Below are 27,756 nucleotides of genomic sequence, written 5' to 3' on the forward strand. Positions count from 1 at the left end.
AACCACGTGTACCAATTTTTTTTTCTTTTATTTTTTACTTTTGAGGCCGTAGCCGAGCTGATAATTATACGATATAAATATTTATAGACTGAAGCAATGATAGAATGCTAATAAAAACATGAAAATACCCTCCCTTTTCATCAAAATGGGGACACATTCGGTAGTCGATTTAACATCTCGTGGACCAGTCGTGAGTCCTTTTTATTTTTGTTTTGTTTTTTAAAAACGTCAATTTATATAATTTAAGACATCCATTTGATTTTTTTGCTATTTTTTATAAATAAATAAATAAAAAAAAATTTGGATAATAAATTCATCGAATTGGCACTTCGGGCGGTGAACGTATCTCAAACGGGAAGGCAGGCAAGGTCGGAGGAAACCAAGCAAAGCCGCAGTGTAGTGTTGACGTGCGAGGGAGGCGGTCGTGATTCGAGACGGCGAGGCGACGACGCCACCGAGACTCGCTCGATTCGTCGTCATCTCCCCTCCCACGACGCAAGACACCCACCCACCATTTCTCTTTTATGCGTATACATATAAATATTCATCACACGCATCTCTTCAGGAAACGTACGCCGACCTTTTTGTTCCTGCTCCTCCCTCGATCCCTTCTGCAAACCCTCGTCCCTGTCCATGGTTCCGAATTCGATCTCATCGCCTACTCCCGCTGCTTCGATCTGATCTCTCCCCTCGCTCCTCTCCTTCTGCTGCTCCCCATGTCGTCTTCCTCGTCGGCGGCGGCCGTTGCGAGGGTCTGCTTCAACTTCCAATGCAAGGAGCCGCTGCCCGACCCGCCGCCCGCCAGGAGGAAGGGCTGGCGCCTCCGCTCCGGCGAGATCGCCGATCTCTGCGAGCGATGCTCGTACGCCCTCTTCGCTTCTGGCTTTACACGTCGGAGTGGTTCTGGGATTGGATCTCTGACCCCGCTCGGTCGTGTTTGATCTGCTTTCCGGATTTTTCGAGGGGCCTACTGAGAAAAAAAGGCGGTTCTGCTCCGCCCTTCTGTTTCACTTCGTCTTTAGTTTTTTGAATTCGTGTTTCGTGGTTGTTAGTAGGAACCGTTGGTTGATTGTTGCGAGCGGTGTCAGTAGTTTTGGGTAGTTATTATTATCTAAAATTTCGACCGTAAAACGCGGAAATTGCTTTGCTTTCAGCTTTCATTGATCTCTTCGGATTCACAAAACTTTGACTTTTTTCCCTCGCTGGTGAACTGAGTTTGAATGCAATATCGAGTATTGAGGTGTTCGAGTTAAGATATTCGTAATTGTCTAATGTCTTTTTGTTTGCTTTTAGCTGCACATTCGAGCAGGGTAATTTCTGCGAAACGTATCACTCCGATGACGAGGGTTGGAGGAACTGCGAAACATGCGGAAAGGTTTGGAATTAAGTTGAATGTTGTATCTCTCAGTGATTAGTCTACTATTGTGGTTCACTCAGGAGTGTTCGTTCACAAGAGTGATTTTTGTTGATCCGTTAACATATAAACTGATTCAGCTGTTTTCTTCTCTTTTTTCCCCAGAGAATGCACTGTGGATGTATCGTTTCAGTCACTACTTATGTGCTTCTTGATGCCGGCAGTATTGATTGTGTTGCATGTGCAAGGAAGCCTTCTGTCATGGTGAGTAGGAAAAAAGTTGGTCTTTCTGTTTCCTCTTGATATTGAAGTGTGTCTACTCCTTCAATAATGAACTTTCCAATTTGCAAATGTTTATGGTTATAAGTTTACGGTTCATACAAATATGTTTGAATTTTTGACCATTTTAGTTAAATTCTATTCTCAGTTCATATATACACCATGCAAAGAGAGAAGCATATTTAGAAATTTTTTTGTTTGTTTATTTGGGGATGCTTATTTCTCTGTGTAAATCGGTGGTTGTGATTGGATGTGTCAATTGAGGGTTCTATTTGATACGTGCCTTGATAAGTTCATGTGACATGGCCTTAGACAATTGAATCATGTCATTTCATATTGTTATATATATATTTTTAACCTCAGTGGAGTATATAGTTATCAACATATAATTCATGTGATCATTTTCACTAGTGCAGTTATAGACACTTGAAGCAGAACACTCATGTCCCTATTTAAGTAGTAATCTCTGATTTGATTCATAGTGTCCATTTCGTGTTTTATCAGGCTCCTAACCAGATGATATCATCTCCTATGCTTATGCCCCCGCAAGTATCTGAGAGGAGGGAATTTCCTGCTAAAAGCTGGAAACCTGTGAGTGGCCCGATTTTTGGACAGTGGCGGCAAGCATCACATATGTGGAATATGACAAGTGCACAGTCAGACTTACAACAACGGTTGTCATATGAATTTGATAGGCCAAATACTATAGAGAAACTTAGTTCTGGCGGGCGTTTCTCTGTTTTGGCTCATGAGAAAAAAATTGAAAATATATCTGACAGACAAATGACTAGCAGCCTTAGTAATATCATAAGAGAAAGATTTACCAATGTGAAAGTAAGTTTAGATGGAACCTCTAGTTTTGCTACGTTTCGAGAAAGCAATACTGATGGAATACACGATTGTCACCTTGTTGGAGATAATGGTTCTGTCACTGCAAGAAAAAAAGTGAATGCAGATTGTTCCACCATCCCTCCTGGTGCCAACTTAGAAGTCCATCCAAATTCGTGCATCATCTCATTGCCATCATCTAATGTAAAAGAAGAACCTTCCTCCCTTAGCGTAGTTGCTTCTATCCCATCAGCAAATGGCTCAAAGGAACAACATAGATTTTCAACAAAACAATCACAGCCCCAAGCTGGCACTCCTTTATCGAAGCAGTTTTATCCTCAAAGTGTACACGATGCTGAACGACAAACTCAAATGCACAACGAAAAACCTCGAATAGATAGTCGGGTGCGACCTCAATTACTTCCTCGATATTGGCCTAGAATAACAGATCAAGAGCTACAACAAATATCTGGAAAGTATCCTTTTTGGGTGCATTTCATAATGTTCTTTTGTTTTTCTCTTCTCAATACTGTCTCATGACATTTTATCCAAGCAAAGAATGGATATGATGCTATGATCAATTTATAATTCATAATTCAATGAAGCTTTGCCTGACCTGTTAGCAGTTCAAATGTTGTTATTACTCCATTGTTCGAGAAGATGTTGAGTGCTAGTGACGCTGGTCGTATTGGACGTCTGGTGCTGCCAAAAAAATGTGCTGAGGTCATTTCTTGAACTTTCCTACATTTGGAACTGAAATTATTTAATGATTACTATCTTGTCTGAGCATTAGTGTATTAAGTCCTTTTTCAGTTCCTCTTTTGGTTGTCCTATGTCTATCGCAGTCATGTGGCCTAGATGCGCTGGTGTGTATACTACATCGTTTGTTTTGTTATCATATTATCATATATCCGTCATGAGTTAAACTACCAAGTCTCTTGCATTTTGTAGTGATTCTATTTCTTAAGCTCCTCAACTAAAATTCCAGTGCATATAGAAAAAACCTCTCTAGTCTAAACTGAACATTTATTTATTTTTCCTTTTTGAGAAGGGGAGCCCTGGTGTAGTGGTAATGTTATCATAGTATCATATATGACATCCATCGTGAGTTAAACTACTAAGTCTCTAGCATTTTATAGTGATTCTATTTCTTAAGCTCCTCAACTAAAATTTCAGTGCCTATAGAAAAAACCTCTCTAGTCTAAACTGAACATTTATTTATTTTTCCTTTTTGAGAAGGGGAGCCCTGATGCAGTGGTAATGTTATCATAGTATCATATATGACATCCGTCGTGAGTTAAACTATTAAGTCTCTAGCATTTTGTAGTGATTCTATTTATTAAGCTCCTCAACTAAAATTCCAGTGCCTATAGAAAAAACCTTTCTAGTCTAAACTGAGCATTTATTTATTTTTCCTTTTTGAGAAGGGGAGCCTTGGTGCAACAGTAATGTTATTGCCATGTTAACGAGGAAGATAGATATCAAAGAAAACTTGGTTAACAGAAAATAAAAAAGGATTAAATTGGTTTAAATATAAATGATGATATATTAGGGGATTGAGCCTAATGACGTAGGAGATCTATATAGCTAACTCCATTTAGTAGATAAAGGCTTTGTTGTTGTCGTTATGATTTATTTTTTCCTTTTTATTATTTTTTATTTTTGCTAGGAAGCCAACCAAGATTGAGATCAATTTGGCCTTGAGGTAGTATACCTATCTTGTTCCTGCCACAGAAAAAATATCCTTGTATCATCTATATCAGGTGATAAAATGCATCCATCTCAACTTTACATTGTGAAGAAGAAGAAGAAGAATTCTGATTTTGTGATGTATAGGATCCACTGTCTCGTGAAGTACTCAAATATATCAGAAAAGAAACACTCTTATCAATGAATAATCATATTTACTTCCTTTAGGTCTGTTCAAATTTATTTGTGAATATAACCTGATTGGATCGCCCAAATGTTGTGTAACAATCCTTACGCTTGCATTAAGTAACTATAATGTTACTTGAATTCCTTATTAATTATTCTATGTTACTGGAAAATAAGAAATGGCAAATAACTAAAAAGCAGAGTAGTAGGTGGCCTATTGTGGAGATGGTAGAAATAAGTTATTAAAGCAATGACTAGATGTTGGAAAGTAAATATCCTATTGCAGGACAGTGTTGTCCCATATTGTGTGTCAATGTTGGTTGACACGAAATCATACTGTTTCTGTATAAGATCAAAACTGGTATCAAAATTCTAATCCTTTGTGTAGATTTAGTTCTTTCATTAGCTTAAGCCTTTAGATAAGTCATAACTATTTAAGTTGCATGTTGGGCTTGGGCCAATCCAATATCCCAACCTTGATACAACGGTGTGGGGAAAATAAATATTGAAGCGAAAACTTAGCTCTTACTATAAGTTTAAGCTCTTAAAGTTATCACCCAACCAAACTTGACATGATTTCTAAGTGGGGCTTAAATTTTGGAAGTCAAATTACACCATATTGATGAATTATAGTATTATAAGTAACACCTTATATTTTTTCTTTGTGCTTATCAAATTACACTATAACTGGAGTGTTCATCCGATGTGGCAATAGCCTTGTCAGATCTGCCTCTTAAGTATTAGAATTATGCCCATTAACTCGATGCTTGACTGCTTGAAGTTGTTATTTATTGTACCATTTCTTCATTTCACCATCCAGCTAGTAATCGTACTGCCTTATCTTCATCTTATGAGGTCAGAAACTTGTTCATTTGTCATGGTGTGTTGCTATGTGATAAATAACAAACTATAAACAGGATAGCTACAAAGTTTATTTTCTTTTTCTTGGTTGCTGTACAGATCTTCTTTTTTAGTTTCTTTCCTTGAAGAACCTGATAAACTGCTGCTCAAGATGTGGTTCTTTTTTTAGCTTGATTGAAAACTCAGTATTGTATTGTGTCTAGGAAGCATGTGACATCTGTAAGATTATATTCAAGTTGACAGTGTATTTGAGCGAGGACCACTACATTTTTTCCCTTCAGCATGTGAGCTGACCTTTTTTGTTGGTGAAATGTCAGGGTGCCTGCTGTTCTATATTTTAAAATACAATTTAATGATTTTCTGTGGGTGACCTGTTAGCCTCTAAGTCTCTTTCCTTGTGTCATTCAACATGTTTGTTTGTTTATTCTCTTGCAAGTTCTCTATTTGCATGCTACTTCAACCTACTAAATTGTATGCTGTCAACATAACTATTAGAAATGGCTGACAGAAATGAAGTGTAGAAATGCTTTTCTTTAGCCCATAAATAGTTCTAACTTGAAGAACAGGAATTGCAAGTGCTTTGATTGCCAATTTATGTGCGCAGATTGGTCATGTAGTGCGGCTTTTTTAGAGTTAGGAAGATGCATGAAATCTGTAATAGTCAAACTTCGAAAGAGTTGTCATTCAAAATTTTATGTGCAAAACACTCACTTATGCTATATCTACAGGGAGGAAGAGGGGGAAAAGCAAAGTAGATTGTTGAGGGAGGGAAGAGAGGAAGGAAGAGAGGAGCGAGGGATATCCTTTGTTTTCTCTACTTGAGAGAAAAGAAGAGGAATTGAGTGAAAATGATAACTTCCACTTTTGATTTTATCATTCCAAGACATGCAAGGTTAATCTAGTCATTTCAATGATTTCCCACTTTCTCTCCCCTCTTTCATTTACTTTTGGAAGTAACCAAAAGACAGGAAAGGAGAGTCAAATTGTCTCTTTCTTTTCCATTACTTTTTATTTTTTTTCTCACCTAAATGGACAAGGGAAATGATTGATTCCCCTCTTCCCTCCCTCTATTTCACTTTCCTCTCTAGTAGACTCACATTAGAGAACTATAAAACAAGTTCTCATTACTATCTGACATGGTTTATGTTAATGCTTTGTAATGAGTTTTTTTAGAGGCTCTAGTTTTTTGTTTATAGGTTTAACTTGACACAATTACCATGCTAACAAGGTTAGCATAATTTGATGACTTTTAGATGCTGTACCATTTGTTATTTTACTCAATTGATCACATGCTTTTCTTTGTTGTATGCATTTAATTTGATTAATCGTCAATGAGCGGTTGAAAGTTTATGTTTTTAAAGAAAAAAATTGCATTTACTTTCAGTATTGTGAATGATTGTCACAATACAGGCCTACTTCCCTGCAATTTCTCAGCCTGAAGGGCTTCCACTGAAAGTTAAGGATGCAAATGGGAAGGACTGGGTGTTTCAATTTCGTTTCTGGCCAAATAATAACAGTAGAATGTATGTTTTGGAGGGAGTTACACCTTGCATTCAGGCAATGCAATTGCAAGCTGGTGACACAGGTATGGATTACATTTTCATGAAGAATTGTATAGCCTGTAATGCCCTCCAGGATTGAAACTATGTCATAGATGTGATACTTGTTTTGGGTCTTTTTTAGTTCTATTATATAAAACTAAATCTTTTCTTGGACATCTGAATCCTTGGAAATCCAAAACCTCGGATGGCCATATAATTTTCAGTATAGATTTACTTTTTCCTCTATAGTTTTTGATGGCCGTAGTTTTTGATGTGTGATCATCTATCTTAATAAGATTGGTTATCTACCGCTTTTATTTGATCAGTGTTGACCTCCTTTTGGGGAATTTTAATTGATGCCTATCCTATGACATCTATATGCAGAGTTAAAATTGAATGTTGCATATACTTTTCTCTGTTGCTCTTTGTTTTGCTTGTTCTCCCAGGTAAAATTATTTTTTAATATGCAGCAGCATATTAGGATTTCTAAATTATGTCACTTCTACTAGTATATGGCAATGTTCTTCTATTTCTTTATGATGTGATCACATCACAGATGTGTGTATAGATGTGCATAAGGATTAATATATATGGACATTTGTATACATGACACTATCTTGTTGCAACATACTTATTATAGAGTCTCTGCAGTGACATTCAGTCGCATGGATCCAGAAGGGACACTGATTATGGGATTCAGGAAGGCATCTGGTGCCTCTAATGAACAGGTCCGTCAGGGAAAGATTGCTCAGAAACATAGAAGTATTTTGATAAATTTATCCTAGTGCTTGGATCTCCCATTGCCCTTTAGAAACTTAAAAGTATTAATCTTATTTATCTTGCATGCTTTATCAAGCATTTCATCTTCACTTTTTCTTTCACAACTTCTGTTGTTACGATATAACTCTAAGCATACATTCTATGAACCACCCATTAGTTGCACGAAGGTGTTATTTTACTTTAAATTGCTAGAATTGTGTTTATTTGTAGTTAATACTTGTTGAAATGAAGAAAGTGAGCCACCTCATTTTCTTGAATATATATGATTAGTAAACAGTGAAGGACCAGGACAGATGTCTTATTCTGCCGTTGTATGCCTTTTTTCCTGTTTATTTACCTACGGCTTTTTACAATGTTATTTTTTTCGAATTCATTGACAGGACTTGCAAACACTTAAATCTGGCAATGGCTTTTCAGCACCTCCAGAGGTTGACTGCAAAGTCACTGCTAAAGATCTGAAAGGCAGTATAAAAACAAGGAACTTGGTCAGTACAGTAGAGCAGAGGAGCTGTTCTACGTTTGCAAATGATGGTCTGCTGCAAAAAGATGGGCTAAGTGCTAGGTCGCCACAGGGCACCAGTAGAAGGAAAGGTGGCAATCTTGGGTCCAAGAGTAAACGTCTAAGAATTGACAATGAAGACTCCATGGAATTGAAACTAACATGGGAAGAGGCTCAGCAGTTGCTCCGCCCATCTCCCAACTGTGTTCCTAGCATTGTTTTGGTTGAAGGTCATGAGTTTGAAGAGTATGAGGTATGATACTTTGCATGCTCCTGCAACTTTTCTATTGACTTGCATCATTTCTGTGATTCTTGTCAGTAGTTTGTAAAATATCTTTAGTTATTTTTTTATTTAAAAAAAAACGGAGTGAAGTTTAAGAAATTTCATACTATTGTGAACTTTGTCTTTTCTCTTTGCTGTTGCAATATAATCATTGTACTGGATTCTCATGCAAAGATTTTCTGAAAGGAAGATTTCTCTTAGTCACATATTCTACATTACTTGGGACTTGGGTATTATATTCTAGCATGGGTGCATGTCTAGGTTCCCAACATAACTGGTTCTAACTTACTTTGGTTTCAAAACTGCTGTGGTTAAACAAACCATTGGATGTTGAACTATTCATTTCTGTATTGGTATTTTGACTTTAGTTCAATGCCAGTCATCCACTCTTGGTCATTTCAGGAATATGGATAACATTTGTCAGATAAGTAATTCTTTCGATCTGCATTGAAATCCTGCACAGTGGTCTTGTTCTTCTATATAACTAGCGCATTGCAATGTTTGAACATCATACATTGCAGAAGACTTTCCAATTGTTTAATTGACTTACATCAATCATGTATTATATACTTTCTTTAGTTGACGCAACGGATACTATTGGTTCCATTGATTGGCGCATGAATATTGGAATCAATACTTCTAGTCCCTGAAGGGAAAACTCATTGTTCCATGAAGGAGACTGCGGCTAAAAATAGTATTAAACTACAACTGTCTCAAAACATTAAATAGGATGCTTAAATAGACCAAATACCCTAATTGCAATATAACAATACCAAAAATTATCTAAAAAGAAGGTGGTGCGTAAAGCTCCCGCCATGCGGGGTCCCAAGGAAAGATCCATTGTATGCAGTCTTACCCTATTTTTTACAAGAGGTTACCGTTGTGCCAAAGCTCCCCTTCATACAAAAAATGATCTAAATACTCCAAATACGCAACTTACTAAAAATAGTAAAACGATCCTAAGTTAAAATTATCCACACAAAATCCCTTACATCAAACTCAAGTGCCGACGCTTTTGGTCTGCAATGTATTTATACTTTGAATTAGAGATGGACAAACGATCATGTACCATTTTATGGATCTCCTGCAAACAATCCACGAAGTCAACTACCCTACTATGTACTGGACCCGTACTAGGCAGTTTCAACAAATCCAGTGGACCACGAGGCTAAGCTGAGTAAACCACCTCAAATGGACTGAAACCTTTGATTCATGGCATGATTGTGAGCAAATTTCGTTAAACAAGGCTTTTGATCCCAACTCGTCACATGCTCTCCCACTAAACAACGCAATAAATTTCCAAGTGATCGATTCACAACCTTTGTCTATATGTTTGGATGATAAAAAAAAAGGGCAGCCCGGTGCACGAAGCTTCCGCTATGCGGGGTCCCGGGGAAGGATCACACAGCCTTACCCTGCTTTTTGCAAGAGGCTGTTTCTAGGATTCGAACTCGTGATCTTTTGGTCACAAAGCAACAACTTTATCGTTGCGCCAAGGCTCCCCTTCTTTGAGGATGATAAACACTACTAAAATTTAATTGTGTATTGACTATCTTCCACAATGATGCGGTGTTAAGGAGGGGCCCACCCTGCGGGGGATAGTTGCCACGATGGAGGTCAAAGTCAAGGCGGTTAACGTTCGGGTATCATATGGCCGGACGAACGATGAGTGTATCGGCTGGTCGGGCAATCAGGTCTCGACCGGGAGGAGAAGGTGCTCGATCCAATCCTATCTTTGACTCGGGGGGATGCGTCGAATAACCGACGATTAAGGAGGCGTTTGACGCTAGGAGGATACGGTATCCTGTTCGAGCAACTACCCTGCTTGGCCTGGCAGCAGGACTTAGCGGTCACAGCAGAGTGTCGGCTAGACGCGCCACAGTCGTGGCAGGTTTCTAGCTGAGCGAACGGGACGCAGGCACAACAATGTTCTGGTCGAGCGGCTAACCAGCTCGGCCTAGCAGTGGATCCACTGTTCTCTCGATATCCTTTTGAGAGTGAGTGCCGCTGACACCCGGCATGGTCGACAGGAAGATCGTACGACGGAATTTCCACGGTCACATCAGAGATATGCTCGGCTTGTTAAGGTATTGTGTCAGGGATACTTTACCGACAAGTCTTTTTAGGGGAAATTTCGAGAAGCGCGCCCGCATGGGGAAGCGTGCACGCGCACTATAGGAGCTCTATATAAAGGGGGGTCCAAGTATCGGCGGAGGTACGTGAGACACACTATTTGCTCTATAATGCCCATTCTTGTTGCTCCGTCTTCTACATTATTGTCGGTGACTGACTTGAGTGTCGGAGGACCAACGCCGGGGATCCCTTCCCTTCTCGGCATTGACGTCATCTGTTTTGTAGGACGGATCGGAGTCCATGTGCCGTCAGCGGTAGCGCCACATCCCCAGCTTTCCGTCTCATCGACTTTCGGACAGGATCACACAAGTTGCATCAAAAATGACTAAGGAAACGAGTGTCCTGATCTAAAACAATGGACATTGGAAGGCCATGAAGACGATAAACATCTCGAAAGAACATCTACACCACATTAATAGCATCAATAGTCTTTGCAAGGAAAAAAGTGAACTATCTTAGAAAATCTATCAACGATAATAAAGATGGAGTCACTACCTCGCTTGGGCACGTGACAAGCCTAGCACAAAATCCAAACTGATATCAACCCAAGGTCGAGAAGGGACCGGCAAAGACATGTATATACTTGCATTAGTGGCTGCCCCCTTGAAGACTTGACAAAGTTTGCACCTAGGTGCACATATTTCTCTACTTCTCGTTGCAATGTAGGTCAAAAGTAGGAAGTTTGAACCAAATGAAATATTCGGTTCGACCAACATGACCTCTCAATTCCTTGATTATCTGCAAGCGAAGACTACAAGTTGGAATGCATAACTGATTACCTCTAAATAAAAATCCATCATGCAATAAAAAATCTATTTTCTTCCCAGGCCATACGTCTTGCAATATCACCGAGAAATAAGGATTGGTATCAAGCAAAACACGAAGAGAGTTAAACCCTGGAACCTCAACCCGCATAGTAATTAGAAAGCTACTCCTGCGACTCAAAGCATCTGCCACCCAATTAGCGATCCCTGCTTTAAGTTTAACCGCATAAGTGAATTGCTCCAAATAAGTGACCCATCCCACATGGTAGGGTGACACCTTGTCTTGCTGCTGTAGGTGGTTCAATGAGTCATGATCTGTAAATAAAACAAGTTCTATGTGAAACAAATAGTGACGCCAATACCTCATTGCCTGCACAACGACATAAATAAGTTTTGCTCTAGGGAGTTTTTCGTTGAAAAATGCCACGGGTTTGCCGTCCTGACCGAGTACCGCACCATACCAACTTTAGAAGCATCTGTGTAAATTAAAAGGTTGAGAAAAGTTTGGAAGTATTAAGATGGGCGCCTTTGTGAGTCATTCTTTAATCAATTGAAAGGCTGACTCTATAGTCTCAGTCCACTCAAACCTACTACCCTTCAAACAATTTGTTATCGGAGTCATAATGCTATTGAAAGAAGTAATGAAATGCCTGTAGAACGAGGTTAGCTTGTGGAAACTTCTTACTTCAATTAAGGTCGTCGATGTAGACTAGTCCTACACTGCTTGTATCTTGGTTTTGTCAACTTCTAAACTTTCTCTTGAAATTATATATCTCAAAACACCACCTTGGGGGGCCAAAAACACACAGTTCTTCATAGCAACATAGAATTTTTCCCTGCGCAACACACTAAAAACCTCCCTTATATTGTAGATGTTGCTATGAAGTCGCACTATATATTAGAATATCATCAAAATACACCACAACAAATCTACCAATGAATGGTCGCAATAACTGATTCATCACACGCATGAAGGTACTAGGGGCATTGGATAAATCAAAAGGAATCACAAGCCACTCATACAGCCCCTCCCTAGTCTTAAAAGTTGTTTTCCATTCATCCTCCGACCTAATGCGAATTTGATAATACCCACTCTTCAAATCCAATTTGGTGAACACTGCTGATCCACTAATCTGGTCAAGTAAATCATCTAGACGAGGAATGGGAAAGCAGTACCTAATAGTGATTTTATTGATGACCCTGATGCCCACACACATACACCAAGATCCATCCTTTTTTGACACCAAAAGAGAAGGTACAACACAAGGACTCATGTTTTCCCTTACACGACCCTTAACCAGCAAATTTTCAACCCGTCGTCGCAATTCGTCAGGCTCACGCAAGCTCATCCAGTAATGCAATTTGTGCGGTAGAGATGCCCTCGACTTCAAATCAATATGATGCTGAATATCTCGTTGAGGTAACTCGTCGGGTAGCTCTTCAAGAAAGATATCACCAAAGTCTGCAATTAATGGAGCGACTAAATCTGGAATAGTACTAGGTTCAGACACTTCCTTGCCCATCAATATAAACCCCCTTTCTGCTTTCTGCAATTCCTCATCTAACTGAGCCATGGATAATAAAGCCGACACTTCATTTGTAGGCTTTGGTTGCTCCACCATTTGTCAACCAAGTAGTAGAATAATCTTTGCTCCCTCAAACACAAAACTATAAGTTTTAGCTTGTCCATCAGACTGCCAAGGTCTGCCTAACAATAGGTGACCAACATCCATGCTACCACATCACACTAAATAGTGTCTCTATATTTCAGACCAATAGAAAAGAAATAAGAGCCCTTTGTGACATTGATACTTCACCTCCCTTCTTAAGTCATACTAATTTATACGTTTGGGATGATTTCGTCTGAATATTTAACTTTTGAGCAGCTTCAGGAATATTATGATATTTCGTAATTTCCAGCATCAATTACAAAACGACAAACTTTGTCCAGGACAGTACATCCGTAATCAGTCATCGTCTACTGATTTCGGCGTTAAACAAGAACGCCAAACCACCAAATCACCAAGGTTGTCCCGACATCTCCTTCCAACAACACTTCATTTGCGACCGCCTCGTCATACTGGGGTCTCTAGAGAATTCTGCTACGCCATCTTTACAATCTTCATTCTCTACGAATAGTGCTTTATTTGCCGCACCCTTCTTACACTCCGATTGTCTGTACCCAAACTCTCCACAATTGAAACACTTTATTCCGTTGCGATTGCTGCCACTTCCTCTATTAATTTGTCTGACACCTCTGTTTCCAACCCCAACAGTCACTCCACTTGGCCCTCTGCTCGTAGTGGTTGCAGGAAAAAAACCACTACTATGACATGCATGTTTTTTTACCACCAATGCCCTCTAGTGTACAATAGATACAGAAATGGAGTCAAACATATTAACTATGTTTTGAATCTGATACTTCAACCCACCGATATATCATGCCATCAACTGGTCTTCCATCTCGTGTATTTCATTTCTCGCAATTAGTTGAAAAAATTAAGAGGTATATTCATACACTGACCGGATGCCTTGTTTAAGATTCTGCAACCTTTGATACAATAGTCGCTAGAAATTGTACGGGTTTCCCGCATGACCTTCTTCATCTTCTCCCAGTGGGTAATTTTTGCGTTACCTACTAGTTCCGGGTTAACTTCAGTTGTTGCCACCATGCTGTAACTCTTTCATGCAATCTAGTTGCAACCAAGGGCGCACGTTTGTTTTCAGGTACTTTAAAATCAAAGATTTTTTCTATCAAGGCCAGCCAATCAGGAACTCCTCAGGTTGTAGGCTACCATGAAATTTAGGAATTTTAGTTCTCATACCTGACTCCCAACACTTGCGATCGTTTTCTACTATTGCTTGGCGTCGCCTGTGGGGGGCCTCCTCTTCATAGGCAACCTTGTCACCTGTTCCCACATCCGAGTTCGCTTGGTGATGACGATGGACCAGATTTTTGCCACTTTGGTTCTCGAACATCGTCGCCATCCTGTCAGCAAGTCGATCCATGACCCCCTCAATCTACCCCACCCGTTCATCCAACATCTCTCGAAATTGTTGTTCGAAATCGCGTTCGTACAGGTTGTGGACGTATTAGTGCGTTGTTGTCTTCTCGGCAGCATGATCTCGCAAGATCAGTGTTGGAAATGTGAATGGAATAAAGAGGTGGAGACGAAGAGACTCTATTGTGCATGGGTTTAGTCCCACATTAGAAGTCTCTTGGCTTTATTGTTGGTTTAAATTATGACACATGCATTGTAAACATATGCATGGGGAGAGACTCTCACGCGTGAGTGCGCAGGGGTGGGTGCAAATCCAGGGCCCGGATTGTACTGAACCAAGGTTGACTCGTGTGCGATTACGACTTGCGCATGTCGAATGCCGGACCGGTTGAGGTAAAATTTACCCAAAAGAATGAACCAACATTATTGCCACTTGAATCTTGCTCAAGGGTGTAATGGAAGCATTAATGTGAAATTAATGCTGATTTCGTAACGTCTCGACATTAATGGCGGCATTAAACTCATTAATGTGATTTCATAACGTCTCAGTATTAATGGCGACATTAATCTCATTAATAATGATTCTGTAACGTCTCGACATTAATGAAGACATTAAACCCATTAATGACGAAATTAAACTCAGCATTAAATGATCATAATTTGATCATTTATTGCTGGCAAGATGAGAACTCCTATATAAGGAGGCTGGATCTTGAGCAAAGCGAAGAAAAAGCGAAAGCAAAGCGAAAGCGAAGCAAAAGAAAGAGAATTCCTCCACTTTCGTTCCCCGATTCTTTTCTCTCAGTCGTGCATCCGCTCGGCTAAACTACTTGTGATAGCACTCAGGTGCATTCTCAGTTCGCCACGAACAACCAGTGCTTGGTTGCGTTCGTGGTTTTGCCGTTGTATCCTGGGAAACAGATGATCCGAGAAAACCTCGAAGCACAGCCGGAGGTGGGACGAATCTGTTTCAAGGAAACTACGTCGATCGCAGGCCTCGGTCCGCTGCTCTGTTTGTCCGCTCGGTTGGACTCTTCATCTGCTGGGTCGACCACTCGCCCTTCTGATCTGCCCGATCGGTCTCCCACTCTGCCTGTCTATCCTTCAGTCTGCTCGGACGCTTTGATTGCTCAGACTCTGAGGTCAGAAAACCAGCCCCTGCTGGTAGCCTGAGATTATCTACTCAAGTCATCTTAACTGTGAGTTGAATTTAATTCGAGTATTTAGATTCAGCTAATTTCCTGTAAATCTCCGGCTACAGATTGTTTGGTTTGCAACAATCTTGAAATAGATTCGATTCTATTGAGATGACCACGGAACGAAATGTTGAGGTGCAACAGACTCAACACGTGCAGGCCCCCTCCGCCCCGATTGGAACTGTGCCAATCAGTCATGGGGAAAAGCCAGAGAAGTTCAGTGGACTGAACTTCAAGAGGTGGCAGCAGAAGATGCTCTTCTACCTGACCACGCTCAATCTGGCTCGGTTCTTGACCGAGGACCCTCCCAAGCGCACTGAGGATGCTGATGCGCAAACCATCAGTACAGTGGATGCATGAACTCATTCTGAGTTCCTTTGCCGAAACTATATCCTCAACTGCCTTGCCGACTCGCTGTACGCTATGTATAGCATGAAGAGAACGGCTAAGGAGCTGTGGGAGTCCCTGGACAAGAAATACAAGACGGAGGATGCAGGGGTAAAGAAGTTCATTGTGGGCCGATTCCTGGACTACAAGATGGTTGACTCCAAGACGGTGATCAGCCAAGTCCAAAAGCTTCAGGTGATCTTGCACGAGATTCACTCAGAAGGGATGATTCTGAGTGAAACCTTCCAGGTGACTGCTATCATTGAGAAACTGCCTCCCGGTTGGAAGGACTTCAAGAACTACCTGAAGCACAAGCGGAAGGAGATGAATGTGGAGGAACTCATTGTTCGACTTCGCATCGAAGAAGACAACAAGAGTTCAGAGAGGAAACTGTTCTCTCAGGCTATTGTGAAAGCCAACGTGGTCGAGCTCGGTCAAAGCTCGAAGCGGAAGAACCCCAAATCTTCCAAGATGGGACCAAGAGGAGACATCAACAAGAAGTTCTCTGGGAAGTGCTTCAACTGTGATAAAGTGGGTCACAAATCTTCGGAGTGCAGAAAGCTGAAGAAGAAACAAGAGGCCAACTTGAATGAGGGACCAGAAATGGACGACCTCTGCGCTGTGGTCTCTGGGTTGAACCTGATCGGTTCAAACCCGTGACAATGGTGGATTGATACTGGAGCCACCAGACATGTGTGCTGCAACAAGGAGCTGCTCCACAACTTCGAGGAAGTCAATGGAGACAAACTGTTCATGGGGAACTCAGCAACCTCGGACATCATGGGCTAAGGAAAGGTGGTGCTGAAGATGACCTCGGGTAAGGACCTCACTCTGAACAATGTGCTGTATGTTCCGGAGATTCGGAAGAATCTAGTGTCCGGATCACTGTTAAGCAAGCATGGCTTTCGCATTGTTTTTGAGTCGGACAGATTGTATTGTTCAAAAATGGAATGTTTGTAGGAAGAGGCTATGTATCTGATGGGTTGTTTAAGCTCAATGTAATGGCCATTAGGCCTAAGATAAATAAAAATGAAAGCTCTTCCACTTATATGCTTGAGTCTTCGTGTTTGTGGCATGGTAGACTAGGACATATTAACTACGATGTGTTGCGTAGATTAATAAACATGCAAAGCATACCTACATTCCACCTTGACCCAAAACACAAGTGTGAGATTTGTGTTGAAGCGAAAATGACAAGGTCATCCTTTCAACATATTAAAAGAAATAATGAACCACTTGACCTAATCCACACTGATGTGTGCGACCTAAAAGGTACACCAACACGTGGTGGTAATAAATACTTCATCACTTTTGTAGATGATAACACAAAATATTGTTATGTGTATCTTCTCAAAAGTATGGATGAAGCTATAGAGAAATTTGCTCTCTATAAGAATGAGGTTGAAAACCAACTTAATAGGAAAATTAAGGTGGTTCGAAGTGACCGAGGCAGTGAATATGTGTCACCATTCGCTGAGTTGTGTGTTGAACATGAGATCAGACACGAAACAACAGCTCCATATACTCCTCAGCAAAACGGAGTTGCTGAGCGAAAGAATCAAACTCTTAAGGAGATGATGAATGCTCTTCTATTAAGCTTTGGATTGCCAGAGTCCATGTGGGGGGAAGCTGTGTTAACAGCTAATTACCTTTTAAATAAGGTGCCCCGGAAGAAAATAGATAAGAGCCCTTATGAGTTGTGGAATGGAAGACAACCGTCCTACAAATATTTACGAATGTGGGGGTGTCTTGCCAAAGTGTTGGTACCTGATCTGAAAAGGATTAAGATAGGACCAAAGACCGTTGATTGCATATTTATTGGATTTACACATAACAACAGTGCTTATCGATTTTGTGTGTATGAGTCACACGTACCGGAGATACACAAGAACTCGATAATCGAATCGAGAAATGACTCTTTCTTCGAGCATGTGTTTCCGTATAAGACCCGTGAGGATGCTAGCTCCTCAAAACAGACAACAGAAACACAAGGCGAAAAAGAAGATGATGATGACGAGGAACCCGTGGAGGTTGAGCCTAGACGGAGCAAAAGAGCTCGGGTAGAAAAATCCTATGGATCGGATTTTATCACTTTCATGTTGGAGAGTGAGCCCCGAAGTTACTCAGAAGCTGTAGGCTCTTCTGATGGACCTCATTGGAAAGAGACAATTGCATCTGAGATAGAATCTATCTTACAAAATCACACTTGGGAACTTGTGGATCTTCCTCCGGGAAGTAAACCACTAGGTTGCAAGTGGATCTTCAAGAAGAAAATGAAATCAGATGACACAATCGATAAATACAAGGCTAGATTGGTAATTAAAAGATACCGACAACGAGAAGGCCTTGACTACTTCGATACATACTCTCCGGTATCGAGAATAACTTCCATTAGAGTATTGTTTGCTATTGCCGCTCTATGGAATCTCGAAGTACATCAAATGGATGTAAAGATAGTCTTTCTAAACGGGGATTTAGAAGAGGAAATCTACATGGACCAACCTGAGGGGTTTTCTGTGCCAGGACAGAAAAACAAGGTCTGTAGATTGGTGAAGTCATTATATGGCTTGAAACAAGCACCAAAGCAGTGACATGAGAAATTCGATAATGTCATGAAGGAATGTGGATTCAAGATCAATGAATGTGATAAATGTGTCGAGAGCCACAGAGAGTGACTATGTCATCTTGTGCCTCTATGTAGATGACATACTTATCATTGAGAGCAATGATAAGATAATCAAATCCACTAAAGATATGTTGAACTCAAGATTTGACATGAAAGACATGGGCCTAGCTGATGTGATTCTAGGAATTAAAATTCTTAGAACGACAGAAGGACTTGTTCTTAGTCAGTCCCATTACGTGGATAAGATTCTTGAGAAATTCACCAAGGGTGATACTGCGTTGGCACGAACGCCGATAGATACGAGTCAACATCTATCGAAAAATCGAGGTGAAAGTATCTCGCAGATAGAGTACTCTCGAGTGATTGGAAGTCTGATGTACTTGATGAGTTGTACTCGACCAGACTTGGCCTACGCAGTAAGCAAACTGAGTAGATACACGAGTAATCCCGGTGTTGAGCATTGGAAAGGAATAACAAGAGTATTGAGATACTTGAGGTATACTCGTGAATATGGACTGCACTACATGAGATATCCTGCTGTGATCGAAGGATATAGCGATGCAAGTTGGATATCTGATATAAAAGACTCTAAGTCTACGAGTGGATATGTCTTCACTATAGCAGGTGCAGCCATTTCCTGGAAATCTTCTAAGCAAACCGTAATAACTAGATCCACGATGGAATCTGAGTTTGTAGCTCTTGACAAGTGCGGTGAAGAGGTTGAATGACTACGACAATTCTTAGAAGATATTCCTCTATGGCCGAAACCTGTGCCGGCGATTTGTATACATTGCGATAGTCAATCAGCAATCGGTCGGGCACAGAGCCATCTGTATAATGGTAAGCCTAGACATATACGTTGTAGACATAATACCATTAGACAACTACTCTCAACTGGAATTATCACTGTTGACTATGTGAAGTCAAAGGATAACCTAGCGGATCCGCTAACCAAAGGGTTAAATCGAGAGTTAGTTGCAAGCTCATCAAGAGGAATGGGTTTGATGCCGTTGTCAGTGATCAGTGCAAAGGACACCCAACCTATGTTGACTGGAGATCCCAAGAACTAGGTTCAAAGGGACAACTAATCTGCACTGACTAGACACATTGTGGGGGGAGCCCAATGAAACAGTGACTAGATCAGGATAAGTCGATGGACTTTTAATGATCAAAACGAGTAGATGGTAACTCTTGAGGGATCACCTATGTGAGAAAGAAGTTGGGCCGCTTCGAAGAGAATTGGAGGCACAATTCTTAGAGCTTCTCACAGAACCAGGCGTGTTCATGGCCAAGAACGAATACACTCATGAGAACTGAGTTGTATCAGGGAGAGTCTTGGGTGAGATTTATCACTGCTTACACAAACGACAATATAGTTCAAGGACATCGTGTCTACTATCAGCCAGTAAGCAACCAGATCTTTACACGAGAAGGTTCAAAGGGTAAAACCTATCTATCCTATACTTGACTCAACTGTTGAATGCTATCACATACCCTATTTTCCATTCATGTGGGGGGATGTTGGAAATGTTAATGGAATAAAGAGGTGAAGACGAAGAGACTCTACTGTGCATGGGTTTAGTCCCACATTAGAAGTCTCTTGGCTTTATTGTTGGTTTAAATTATGACACATGCATTGTAAACATATGCATGGGGAGAGACTCTCTCACGCGTGAGTGCGCAGGGGTGGGTGCAAATCCAGGGCCCGGATTGTACTGAACCAAGGTTGACTCGTGCGCGAGCACGACTTGCGCATGTCGAATGCCGGACCGGTTGAGGTAAAATTTACCCAAAAGAATGAACCAACATATTGCCACTTGAATCTTGCTCAAGGGTGTAATGGAAGCATTAATGTGAAATTAATGCTGATTCCGTAACGTCTCGACATTAATGGCGGCATTAAACTTATTAATGTGATTTCGTAACGTCTCAGTATTAATGGCGACATTAATCTCATTAATAATGATTCTGTAACGTCTCGATATTAATGAAGATATTAAACCCATTAATGACGAAATTAAACTCAGCATTAAATGATCACAATTTGATCATTTATTGCAGGCAATATGAGAGCTCCTATATAAGGAGGCTGGATCTTGAGCAAAGCGAAGAAAAAGCGAGAGCAAAGCGAAAGCGAAGCAAAAGCAAGAGAATTCCTCCACCTTCGTTCCCCGATTCTTTTCTCTCAGTCGTGCATCCGCTCGGCTAAACTACTTGTGATAGCACTCAGGTGCATTCTCAGTTCGCCACGAACAACCAGTGCTTGGTTGCGTTCGTAGTTTTGCCGTTGTATCTTGGGAAACAGATGATCCGAGAAAACCTCGAAGCACAGCCGGAGGTGGGACGAATCTGTTTCAAGGAAACTGCGTCGATCGCATGCCTCGGTCCGCTGCTCTGTTTGTCCGCTCGGTTGGACTCTTCATCTGCTGGGTCGGCCACTCGCCCTTTTGATCTGTCCGACCGGTCTCCCGCTCTGCCTGCCTATCCTTTAGTCTGCTCGGACGCTTTGATTGCTCAGACTCTAAGGTCAGAAAACCAGCCTCTGCTGGCAGCCTGAGATTATCTGCTCAGGTCATCTTAACTGTGAGTTGAATTTAATTTGAGTATTTAGATTCAACTAATTTCTTGTAAATCTCCGGATACAGATTGTTTGGTTTGCAACAATCAGTTCGTCTCTGATCCCAACTCGATAAAAATAATAAAAATATTAAAATTGTTTTCTCGATTTGTTCTTTTGTCCACATCATTAAAATTGCTTTCTCGATTTACTTTTATGTCCGCATCATAAGTTAGATGTATTTTTTCAGCTAATTCAAAGTAGAACCTTCTTGTTTTCTTATATTCATTTATTTGACTTAATATATCAATTCCTTCAGGGTATGTAACAGTCCAATGTTTTTTTTGCTGATATGGCTGTTCATGACAGGAAGCACCAGTATTTGGAAAGTGCACATACGTTGCTACTAATCAAGCTGGGTAACCTACTTTCTATATTCTTCTCTAAGAATGCTTTGATTCATCATTTTTAGATTTATTGATCATGAACTAATAACGTAGGGCTCTCACTTGTATTTTAGTTCACTTCTTGTTGATGTACGGATAGCAAAATTGATGAAGATTGCTTGCCATTTTCAACTAAACTGAAGCTAGCTAACTCTCTATTTGGAAGGCATATATAAGATTCATCGTGTGGAAACAATGACTTTACAGTTTTTAGGGTAAAATACAGACATGAAGATATGCAAATTTGCAAATCTCTCATAGCTGGTGTGATGGGACAGGATTGCCATGTTGTGGTTTTATTTGCTGTATTCTTCATCCCTTGTTTTTGTTCTTCTCCCTCTATTATCTCCAATGAGCATCACCTTAGGGTTCTCTGAGCTTCATTTTTTGGCATTTTTTTTTTTTTGCTTTTTCTCTTATTATCATCTCTTTCTTAAAAGAAGTTCTTATGAATGAAAAAGGTGCTTAAGTACTTGAAAACTTTGTTATATTGGCATAGTTCCTTAGTCATCCCTTTATCTGTCTTAACTAACCTAAATTTGAAAATAAAGAAGTGTGAACTCATTCAAAGTTGAAAAAAAGCCAATAAAAAAAATAATTCTACTCAATAACATCTAGCTGTAGCTCTTTAAGTAAGGAAAAAATAGATTAAAGTGGTACTGAACACATTCAAAGATAGACTAATAAATTCTATACTTAGCAACTCGAATTAATTATAGCTGAAGGTATGATGGGTTTTGAAAGACTAAAGGAAATTCCAATTAACATTATTAAAATTAAAAGTGACTCAAAAGATTGTAGAATTATTGATGGTATAATCTTACATAATGTTCATTGGCGGATAAAATCTGTCTAGTCAGCTTGAATTTGTTTTGACTCGCTGTTTCTTTACTATGGTTACAACAGTGAGAACTCTCAATGGGCTCAATGTGAAGATTGCTCAAAATGGCGCCGACTGCCTGTGGATGCATTCCTTCCATTTAGATGGACCTGTTCTAAGAATACATGGGATCCTGAAAGGTGATCTAGGATATTCTAGTACCCAAACTAATAGTTCTGTCACTTTGTTTATGATGTTTGAAAGCTGGACTTGTTGCTATAGTATTTATATCATTCCCTACTAATTGGAGAAATTATTACAGGATGATAATTTATGCAGGAATGTGTTATTATTGATTCTTCGGCTGTCTGTGTGACCATTTCAAATTGGTATTTCTGGTGCATTTGCATTATTTGTTTGCACAAAGATATGTATTGTCAATTGAATGTATTTACAGAAGAACTATCAATTGAAAATCTCAATCTTCTAGTGCTGCAACCAGCAAGATCAGTGGTCTCAATGACATATCTACCCATGGCAAAACTTATGAGATGTCAATTTAACCTCTCAATAGGTGCCTGCAGTTTTGCTTCCCAACTTGATTTGACCCAACCAGCTATTGTGTCTTGTTAATGCAAGGGGAATGGAATAGTTTTGATCTGCCAGTCAGGGAGGATAGAGTTAGTGTTTCACCTCTCTGCACAACACCATATTCACTCATCTTTCCTTCTCTATGAAAGTGACATTTTAATGTTTGTTTACTTTATCTATATAAATGACTGAGCATGCTATGACAATTTAATCCTCTACTATAATGTGCCTCCAGTGAGTAAGTTCTTGATGTTATATGTTTTGCACACTAAAGGAATCAGATCATTTTAAAACTCTCTTTTTTTGGACATATTGGAATTCCGCTACCCCATACAGTAGATTCTTTCCCTGTAAGTCTGGTAGGTATCCAAATTCCAAAATGCTATATTTGAAAATACATAGTCTGTCTTCAGTTTTCTACACAGAAGTACATCATCAAGCTGTATATGTCTCAACTCTTTGAGGTGTGCTATGTGTAAGTATAATTCCTAAAAATTCAACAAATGGAATTATTGAAAGCCCTTGGAGATTCTATTCTAGATCAAACAGGTAATTAACAAAGTTGAATTACGGTGCTTACATAGATACTAGAATATGCATTCATGATGAGTCTGATTATTTTATTTCGAATTATTCTGAAGGAGGTATATTATCTACTGTGTGACATAATATTGTTTGGAAAGTGTCAATGTTCCCTTTTCTGTTCCAAAATATTGATTGATGTGCATCTTATTTTTTTCGATTTGTAGGTCTTCATGCTCAGCTGCTCAAGAGCTGAGTTTGGAGCAGTTGGCAGAATTAATCCCATGTAAAACAGGTACAAATATCTTCATATTAAATTTTTTAATGCCAGAATTTATTGGTGAGTCAATCTGTTAATGTAAGTAATCCTAACTAGGACTAATATTTATCTGTAGGTCACTAGTCTAACGTGATGTTTTACCTTCCTACCATGTCCATTGACTTGCAGTATTGTAAAACAGAAATATGAGATAGAGAAACTAATAGCCTCATTTGATTGGGAGTGAAAAAGGATCCGTTGACTTGCAGTAGTGTGAAACAGAAATGAGATATAACTATTGACCTCATTTGGTACAGGAGTTCCTTTTTCCCCCATTCGATTTGACAGAAATCACAAGAAACATTTTTTGGCTACCTTCATTCTAGGATTTCAAGGATTTAACAAGATTTGTAGTTTCTTTTTTTTTTTTGGGATTACAAAACCTTTCTATCAGATAACATTTGTTAACTGCCCCCATTCTAGATGTTCAATATTCCAATTTGTTGGTCTTAAAGTTATTTAAAATTATATTACATTTCAATGGTTCTAACAATAACAAGAGTAAAGTAGAGAAAAATCCCCAATCACAACTTGAATTTTACATGCAATACCCAATCATAAAAAACTTTGTTTTCACTCCCTACATGCAAAGTTTTATTTGCTTGAACTCCCTCATGCAAATATTGTGACCTATTTGCCCCTTAGATTTTTTAGGTACAAAAGGTCCAAAAATCAGTATAATTTCTCTTAAATTCAGCACTTTACAGTAGAATCGAGTATATTTTCTATTAAATTGAGCATATTTTTTTTCCTGTTTTAATATAATTTTTCCTAAATTCAATACTATTTAAAGAAAATCTAGTATATTTTCTATCCAATTAAGTATCATTTAAAGAAAATCTAATATATTTTCTATCCAATTGAGTATCATTTAAAGAAAATCTAGTATATTCGAGTATATTTTCTATTAAAATTGCCCTTCATATTTTTTAGGTATAAATAGTCTAAAAATGAGTATAATTTCTATTAAATTCAGCATTTTAAATTAGAATTGAGTATATTTTCTATTAAATTGAGTACGACTTTTTTCCTATTTAATATAATTCCTCCTAAATTCAGCATCATTTGAAGAAAATCTAGTATATTTTCCATCTGAGTATCATTTAAAGAAAATCTAGTATATTTTCCATCCAATTGAGTACCATTTAAAGAAAATCTAGTATATTTTTCATCCAATTGAGGTGGAAAAAGAATCGTACTCAATTTGATAGAAAATATACTAGATTCTAGTTTAATGTAATTTAAGAGGAATTATACTCATTTTTAGACTTTTTATACTTAAAATATCAGGGGCAATTAGGTAAGTATATTTGACTAAGGAGTGGAAACAAATATTTGTTCCAATGGGAACTGTATGCAAAATTATGTTTGCCAATGGGGACTGCATGTAAATTTTCCCATCTAACAACTAATAGACATTTAAGGTTTATGCGATTGGTCCTTTTGACTGATTTATATAAATTTTAATATTTTCCCTAAATTAGTGTTTTATGCCATTTTGGTGATATGTCTAATGCAAAAATATGATATGCTAAAAAAATTATAATATCATAATTTATTATTTTTAAAATTCACTTTCTCATGTATTCCAAAAACTTCTATCTAGGAATAAGTTATCTTGTAATTCCTCTCGAATCTAAAATGATACCTTAGATATTACACTCAGATACAAGCAATTCCTCAGCTTATGGCTTACTGTCAGATAAAAGATTAAGGTCACTTCAAAATCTGGCCAGCACAATTTTGCTAGCATCTCTGCCAACTTTTTATTGATAGAGTTGCTATTAGGAGCGGTTCTTGTAATGCACAGTTGATCACAGATCTTAAAATTTCAGATCATAGAATCTGGTTCAGTGTTTCTTTGCTGTATGGTGAGTGTAAGTTCTTGTCCTGTGCCCAAACCATGATTTTGAAATTTCATGTCATGCAGGTGGTAATATGGTAATACGAAAATATAATGTTTTGGCAAATTATCAGAATTAGTTATTGGTTGGCATGAGTAATCTTTCTTATGTTGCTTGTGTTGTGGTCACTTGTGTTGCTCTGTCATGGAGTATAGGTCATAATTTGTGAAGATGAATTATTTTTTATATTTTCAGTTTTCATTCCTAATTTTTGTTCTTTGTATTCATTTATTTGTTCCTGTTTATGTTGTTCCATCGAGTAGAGATATTTCCAGTAACGACTGTTCATGTTTGCGCGAGGCAGGTTCATCTAAGAGATCCAGAGTCAAAGCTGAAACCGACATGGAAGTTTCAGATGGGCTGGATACACTTGCCAATCTTGCCATTCTTGGAGAAGGAGAAAATCTCCCCCCTCCTCAGCAACCTACAACCAAGCATCCACGGCATAGACCTGGGTGCACATGCATTGTTTGTATTCAGCCTCCAAGCGGCAAGGGCCCAAAGCACATGCAGACTTGTACATGCAATGTATGCCTCACCGTCAAGCGAAGGTTCAGGACACTCATGCTAAGGCGTGAGAAGCGCCAGTCAGAGAAGGAAGCTGAATCCTCAATGAAGCAACAGAAACAACATCCCAACCGCCATCTCCGGAGAAAACCCAAGTAGGAAATGAACAACAAACAAACACTCTAGTTGTGAATAATTCCCCTACCAAACCAATTATAAATGATGAGGGGCCTAGTGATGAAGCACCTGAGAGCAAAAGAGTATCACTATCTCCTCTGAGAGCTCCTCAGATTGATCTAAACATTCAACCTGAGCGGGAGGAAGAACCATCGCCAAAATTTGAGAATGGCAACATGATGAGGCTTATACCTGATGCGACAGCCTAAACAAGCACCTTCAGATTTCAGAAGGGTTAACGAGAGGGTGAACATTGAGTCTTAACGGAACCTGGTCATTTTTGCAGAAGACTAGGTCCTGATGGCACAGATTTGCAGTGCATATATAGCTACACACCTATCCTAAATCTATTACCAGTATATACCTTCAAGATGAGCCAGGAAGTTATATTCCAGCTCGGTGCCGGCGTGCATTCCATGTTGTGGTAATAATTGTTGGAATAAAATCTCACAATTGCTTAGTCTTCGATTTTTGTTTTTTGGGTTTCTTGTGGGGAGTGTGTACTCAAGCATTCGTAATTTTTACTGCAACTATTCCTAAGCAACAAGGGGAGTTAGCTGTTGTAAGAAGGCAATATTTTATGCAGATGTAGAATTTATACACATTAATAGTGGAACTTGTTACAACAACGACAATGGCTTCAACATTTGAGTTTATTGTACGGACTATTTGTGCTAAATGTTCCACTTCTCTTTGTCCTATGATTCCAGGTTGCATTGAATCAACTGAATAATCTTTGTCTTAAGTTCCAATTAAATCTGGTTCGTCCAATTTTGTCAATACAAATAACTCTTTTTTTGTTAAAAGTATAATCATATTGTAAAAAAAGTGATTTGCTCATCCTAGTGTCCCACCTAATCCATTCTTGACATGTCGAGTTTTGACTTAAAGATTTTATCTGATAACATCCTATGTCTTAACCACCGTACCATCCCAACCACCGCACCATCCCAAGAGGACATTAAAAATATAATCATGCTCTTATAAAAATATAATCATTGTGGCAAAAGGCGAATACGTTCGCCCCCGTCAACCCGTCCCAGGGCCAATACGGAGGAGGTAAATCACGGGCGGCTACTAGTCTTTGGAATAGTGACTAACACATAAAGGAGGTATTTACCTCGACTTTACCAAAATTTGAACCTCAGACCTCATTGTGACAACACCTCATGCGCTAGCCACTAGACTCATCCGAGGGGACTATAAAAATATAATTATTGTGGCAAAAAGACGAACACGCTCACCCCCAGCGCCCCCGTCAACCCGTCCCAATGCCAACACGGAGGAGGTAAATCACGGGCGACTAGTAACCTTTGGAATAATGACTAGCACACAAGAGAGGTATTTACCTCTTCGGAGACATCCGATAAAATTGGAACGATACAGAGAAGATATAAATCATGGGCGGCTACTAGCCTTTGGAATAATAACTAGCACATAAAGGAGGTATTTACCTCGACTTTACCGAAATTCGAACCCCAAACCTCATTGTGGCAACACCTCAT

General features: G+C 39.3%; 1 pseudogene; it reads left to right on the plus strand.

Annotated features, from left to right (window-relative positions):
• Positions 1 to 333: 333 nt before the first annotated feature.
• LOC122042577 lies at positions 334 to 26,880 on the plus strand (annotated as a pseudogene).
• Positions 26,881 to 27,756: the final 876 nt, after the last annotated feature.

This window comes from Zingiber officinale, chromosome 2A (assembly GCF_018446385.1).
Source record: "Zingiber officinale cultivar Zhangliang chromosome 2A, Zo_v1.1, whole genome shotgun sequence".
NCBI classification, from domain to species: Eukaryota; Viridiplantae; Streptophyta; class Magnoliopsida; order Zingiberales; family Zingiberaceae; genus Zingiber; species Zingiber officinale.